The sequence below is a fragment of the Coregonus clupeaformis genome, chromosome 37 (assembly GCF_020615455.1).
Source record: "Coregonus clupeaformis isolate EN_2021a chromosome 37, ASM2061545v1, whole genome shotgun sequence".
In the NCBI taxonomy this organism is placed as follows: Eukaryota; Metazoa; Chordata; class Actinopteri; order Salmoniformes; family Salmonidae; genus Coregonus; species Coregonus clupeaformis.
Genome location: NC_059228.1, coordinates 31545840 through 31552458, shown reverse-complemented (window position 1 = coordinate 31552458; position 6619 = coordinate 31545840).

Sequence of the window (6619 nt, the reverse complement as noted above, 5' to 3'; positions counted from 1 at the left end):
TGTCACGGTTCAGACAGACGACAAGAGGACCACAATTGCGGTCACACCAGAAAGTTTATTAAAACTTAAGGGAGAAGGGAAGTAGGGAGTGAGTGAAGGCTCCAGGGGTTATCCCCGTCCAATGTGCTGGGTCTGTGCCCCCCCCAGTGGCAGCGATGCGTCCGATGACGCCGGTGGTTGGTGGTCCAGAAGTCCTGGGGGAGGAAACACAGACACAACGGGGCGGATGAAACAAGGCAGAAGTACAGTTCAAGGGAAATCCAAATACGTTGTAGCAAGGCAGAAGGCTGGTCAGAGTTACCGGGGTCGAAGAGTAGTCAGGAGTCGTAATGGCAGAAAGCAGGTCTGGTTTTCCTGGGGCAGAAGAGTATCCAAGAATCAGGCAGGTCCGGGGTCACAAAACAAGGGTGAGCCAGAAGCGCGAGCACACAGGTTCCGGGGTGTGAGCTTTGCAGACGATCTGACAAAGGAGAGCTGAGAGACGGGACTTTAAATACTGGGAGAGGTTAGTGGGTAATGCAGCGCAGCTGGCAGAGTAATTAGAGCCGAGCAGAGCAGGGACAGGTGGAGCTCGTTAGGCTGAGTAGAGAGAGAGAGATGAGCAGAGTGGAAGATAGTGGAAACACATTAAGGTGGTAACCCGGTGGAGTGAGAGGGCTCATGACAGAACCCCCCCCAAGGGACGGCCCCAGAAGTCCCAAGAGCAACACCACGCCGGGCGGGAGGAGGGGAGCCGGAGGAGGGCTAGAACTCCTCCGAACGGTCCGAGCGAACGCCCTCATCCTCGGAGGAAGCCGGAGGGCCGTGGTCGGGAGATGGGACAGGTCCCGAGACAGGATCAGGCACAGGACAGGAAGCCGAGCGGGCAGGACGGTTAGGGATCCCTCTGGGGCGGCCCCTACGGATTGCAGGTTGATCAGGATGCCGTTGGTGGAAGGCGGTGATGAGAGTCCTATCCACAATCCGACTAGCTGGCACCCAGGTCCTTTCCTCAGGTCCATAGCCCTCCCAGTCAATGAGGTACTGGAGACCCCTACCCCTCCGTCTGGACCGAAGCAGGCGGCGGACGGTGTAAACCAGACCACCATCGACGAGCCGTGGAGGAGGAGGACAAGGCGCAGCAGGGACCAGCGGACTCTCATGAATGGGCTTAATCTTAGACACATGGAAAGTGGGGTGCACCCTCATGGAATTAGGCAGTTGGAGCCGGACAGCAGTTGGGCTAATCACTCTTATGATAGGGAATGGGCCAATGAACCGAGGTGCCAACTTCTGCGACTCCACCCTGAGTGGCAGGTTCCTTGACGACAACCACACCCTTTGACCAACATGGTAGGTGGGAGCAGGGATTCTCCGACGGTTGGCCCCGGTAGTGTAGCTGGCAACGGATCTGAGAAGTGTGGCTCGGGCCTGTGACCAGGTGCGGCGACATCGACGGGCAAACGCAAGTGCAGATGGGCAAGTAACCTCCCCTTCCTGACTGGCAAATAGAGGAGGCTGGTATCCATAAACACATTGGAAAGGGGACATACCGATGGCAGAGCAGGTCAGAGAATTGTGTGCGTACTCCACCCATGTCAATTGCTGCGACCAGGAGTGGGGGTTGCGTGAAGTCATGCATCGCAGTGCCTTCTCGAGCTCCTGATTTGCCCGCTCTGACTGCCCATTGGATTGGGGATGGAATCCGGAAGTCAGACTGACTGTGGCTCCCAGCAGGTGACAGAACTCCTTCCAAAAAGCGGAGGGAGAATTGTGGACCACGGTCAGAAACTACATCCTTTGGCAGTCCGTGGATCCGGAAGACGTGTTCCAGGACCACCTGGGCGGTCTCCTTGGCGGTTGGGAGCTTGGGGAGGGGAATGAAGTGTGCCATCTTGCTGAATCGGTCAACTATGGTGAGAATGACGGTCTTGCCCCCTTGAAGGGGGCAGCCCGTGACAAAGTCAAGGGCGATGTGAGACCAGGGACGTCTGGGCACAGGCAGGGGCTGCAGCAATCCGGCTGGGGGCTGGCAGGACGACTTGTGTTGGTTGCAGATGGGGCAGGCTTGGACGAATTCCCGTACATCCTTTCTCAGAGCGGGCCACCAGAACCTCTGGGCGAGCAGGTTGTAAGTGCGGGTGGAGCCAGGGTGACAAGCTAGGCGGGAGTCATGTCCCCACTGAACGACCTGGGACCTTAGGTTTTCGGGGACAAAAAGGCGGTCAGCTGGGCAAGTGCTGGGACCGGGCTGGTTACGGAGAGCTTCCAGCACCTGTTCCTCAACAGCCCAGGTCAGAGCTGCTACGATGCAGGGACTTGGCAGAATCGACACAGGATCCTTGGAGGGGTTGTCATCCTTCTGGAATTGACGGGAGAGGGCGTCTGGCTTGGTGTTGCGTGATCCAGGCCGGTATGACAGAGTGAAATTAAACCTGGTGAAGAACAGGGCCCAGCGGGACTGCCTGGAGTTCAACCGTTTGGCCGTTGCGGATGTACTCCAAGTTCTTATGATCGGTCCAAACGAGAAATGGAATGGTGGACCCCTCCAGCCAGTGACGCCACTCCTCCAAGGCAAGCTTCACAGCCAGCAGCTCTCGGTTCCCTATGTCGTAATTGCACTCAGAGGGGGGACAACCGACGTGAGAAAAAGGCACAGGGATGGAGCTTCCTATCCTCCGCAGCCCACTGAGAAATCACAGCACCAACTCCCCACATCCGAGGCGTCCACCTCCACAATGAATTGCCGGTCCACGTCAGGCATCTGGAGGATGGGAGCGGAGGTGAACCTTACCTTGAGGGTACTGAAGGCCTTGTCGGCTGCTGGGGTCCAGGTGAAGGGGTTGCTTGGTGCTGGTTAGAGCAGTGAGAGGGGCAGCAACGGTACTGTAGTTCCGGATAAACTTTCTATAGAAGTTAGCAAACCCCAGAAACTGTTGCAGCTTCTTTCTGTTCTCCGGAACTGGCCATGACGTGACTGCTGATACTTTGGCAGGATCCATTTGGATACTTCCCTCTGCCACTATGTACCCCAGGAAGGCCACTGTCTTGACGTGAAACTCACACTTCTCTGCCTTGGCGTAGAGGGAATTCTCCAGAAGACGATGAAGGACTTGCTGGACATGGCGGGTGTGTTCAGACAGGTTTCTGGAGTAGATTAAGATGTCATCCAGGTAAACGAAGACAAACTTGTTTAACATGTCCCGCAGTACATCATTCACTAGAGCCTGGAACACAGCAGGAGCATTGGTGAGGCCAAAAGGCATAACCAGATACTCGTAGTGGCCTGTTGGTGTATTGAATGCGGTCTTCCATTCATCTCCCTCCCGGATCCGCACTAGGTGGTAAGCGTTTCTGAGATCCAACTTGGTAAAAACAGTGGCTCCCTGGAGCAACTCAAAAGCAGAGGTGAGCAGAGGGGAGAGGGTAACGGTTTTTTCACTGTGATGTCGTTGAGTCCCCTGTAGTCGATGCAGGGGCGAAGAGATCCGTCCCTCTTCCCCCACAAAGAAGAAGCCAGCACCAGCCGGAGATGAAGATGAACGGATCAATCCTGTGGACAGAGAGTCATTGATGTAGTCCTCCATGGACCTTCTTTCAGGAGCAGACAACGAATAAAGACGGCCCCCTTGGAGGGGCTGTTCCAGGGAGGAGGTCGATGGCACAGTCGTACGGTCGGTGAGGGGGCAGAGATGTGGCTCTTGCTTTGTTAAACACTTCTCTGAGACCATGGTAGCATTCCGGGACATGGGAGAGGTCAGGGGCGGAGTTAGTAGGTACTGGCCGAGGGGGTAGTGCGGCAGCAAGCAGGCAGGTTCGGTGGCAGTCCTCTCCCCACTCCCTGATCACCCCGGTCACCCAGTCGAGCTGAGGGTTGTGCCGGGCGGAGCCATGGGTAACCCAGGATGAGGGGTTGGCCTGGAGAGGGGAGCAGGTGAAACTGGATAGTTTCTTGATGGTTTCCGGACAGACCCATCAAGACCGGGGCCGTGACATGAGTGACCGATCCGAGTAAGTGTCCGTCCAGTGCCCGGGCAGGAATAGGAGGTGTCAAACGGAGGTTCTCCAGTCCCAGTTGGCGTGCCAGCTTGATGTCCATTATGTTGGCTTCGGCGCCAGAATCCACCAGAGCAGCCAGGGTGTGAGTAGAGTCAGAGAGGCGGAGGTGAACTTGCAGCAAGGGTTTGCGGTCGGAGGACTGGATGGTCATTGAGCTCAACCGGACTCCCCCTATGCCCGGTGAGCTTCGGCTTTTAAAGGGCAGGTTACCACACGATGTCCATCACCTCCACAATAGAGGCAGAGGTTTGAGGTGAAGCGGGCGCTGGCGCTCTGCAGGAGTGAGAGAGGCTCGCCCAATCTCCATAGGCTCAGACTGATCAAGCTGACTTGGGTGAGTGGCAGTAGCTGACAGGAGCCCAGTCGGATCTCTCCGAATGCCGGTAGTTGGTGGACCTTGGCGCCCCCTCTCACGACGACGGGTCTGTATCCTTCTGTCGATCCGGACAGTCAGTGCGATGGCTTCATCAAGAGTGGAAGGCAGTTCATGGGAGACCAACTCGTCCTTGATATAGTCAGCCAAGCTATGGAAGAACGCGCCACCAACGATGGTGTGTTCCAAGAACTTCGTCTTGCCAGGGTTCGGAAGTCGATGGAATGGTCTGCGACTGTACGTCTGCCTTGTCGAATACTGAACAGTTCACGAGACGCCTCTGCGGTTGGTGAATCCAGGTCAAACACCTTCAGCATCTCCTCAGCAAACAGGTCGAAGGTTGCACATGCGGGGGTTTGACGTTCGAACTCTGCTGTTCCCCAGAGTCGAGCTCGGCCCGTCAGGTGAGTGATGGCATACCCGACCCTAGCCCCCTCCGTGGCGAAGGTCCTTGGCTGCAAGGAGAACTGAAGTCGGCAGCTAGTCAGGAATGGCCGGACCTGGGTAGAATCGCCGTTGAACCGCTCGGGGTTTCCAATCTTGGGTTCCGGGGCAGCGGCTGAAATGACCGGGGCAGGTGACTCGGAGGCAGGGCTGGTGGGCAGACTGGCTGGGGTAAGGTTGGTGAGGAGTTGAATGATCCTGGCGAGTTGTTGTTGCTGCTGCTGGGACTGCTGCTGGTGCTGCTGGAACTGCTGATGCTGTTGGTGGCCGACCTGAAGCAGAGAGGTGATGTCGCCGCTCATGCGGCCTAGCTCTCTCTCAGTGTGTTCCAGGCGTAGCATGGCGGTGGGTTGCTCAGGTTCTTCGGTTTCCATGTCGGGGGAAGTGTGCGCTGAGTCCATGATGGTCAGATCGTACTGTCACGGTTCAGACAGACGACAAGAGGACCACAATTGCGTCACACCAGAAAGTTTATTAAAACTTAAGGGAGAAGGGAAGTAGGGAGTGAGTGAAGGCTCCAGGGGTTATCCCGTCCAATGTGCTGGGTCTGTGCCCCCCCCCAGTGGCAGCGGTGCGTCCGATGACGCCGGTGGTTGGTGGTCCAGAAGTCCTGGGGGGAGGAAACACAGACACAACGGGCGGATGAAACAAGGCAGAAGTACAGTTCAAGGGAAATCCAAATACGTTGTAGCAAGGCAGAAGGCTGGTCAGAGTTACCGGGGTCGAAGAGTAGTCAGGAGTCGTAATGGCAGAAAGCAGGTCTGGTTTTCCTGGGGCAGAAGAGTATCCAAGAATCAGGCAGGTCCGGGGTCACAAAACAAGGGTGAGCCAGAAGCGCGAGCACACAGGTTCCGGGGTGTGAGCTTTGCAGACGATCTGACAAAGGAGAGCTGAGAGACGGGACTTTAAATACTGGGAGAGGTTAGTGGGTAATGCAGCGCAGCTGGCAGAGTAATTAGAGCCGAGCAGAGCAGGGACAGGTGGAGCTCGTTAGGCTGAGTAGAGAGAGAGAGATGAGCAGAGTGGAAGATAGTGGAAACACATTAAGGTGGTAACCCGGTGGAGTGAGAGGGCTCATGACACCATTATCTAATGAGAAAGAGTGTTATTCCCTCACGTATAGTTTATGATTACAACACATTGTGTCATGCGTGTTAAAGAGACATTAGATTGACATGTGACTTGTCACCAGGGAAATGGAGACAATAGAACAGGCCTTCTTTACAAAATCACTTCAACATATGGCATGTACTGTATACCCATAAAAACGCAGCATTTGTTAACCAAAAGCAAACCTAGCATACGAGAAAGTAAAGTATATGCATACAACTTCAGCATTCGTTTCACAAAAACAAACAGAATGATAATTGAGTATACAGAGCCAGATGCTGCAGCGCGACAACGGTTGATAACAGACAAAACATTACTGCAGGCAGACAGGCAGCCCTTCCATGTCTGCGTCCCAACTGGTAGCCTATCCTCTTTACAGTGCACTACTTTAGACCAGGACTTGTAGGGCTCTGGTCAACAGATGTAGGGAATAGGGTACTATTTGGGACGCGAACCTCTGTCTTTACACTAGGGCACAGTGACTTGTGGCCCTGAACCTGAGCATATGTGCTAAAGCTAAGACAATGTAATTAACAGCAAGACGTCGAGGGACCCACGCTGTGGTAAATCTACACCCTGTTACTGCAGTGCAGGTTCTGTCCGTAATCAGAACGTGAAGGGAAGGAGGACGGCTCATAGTAATGGCTGGACTGG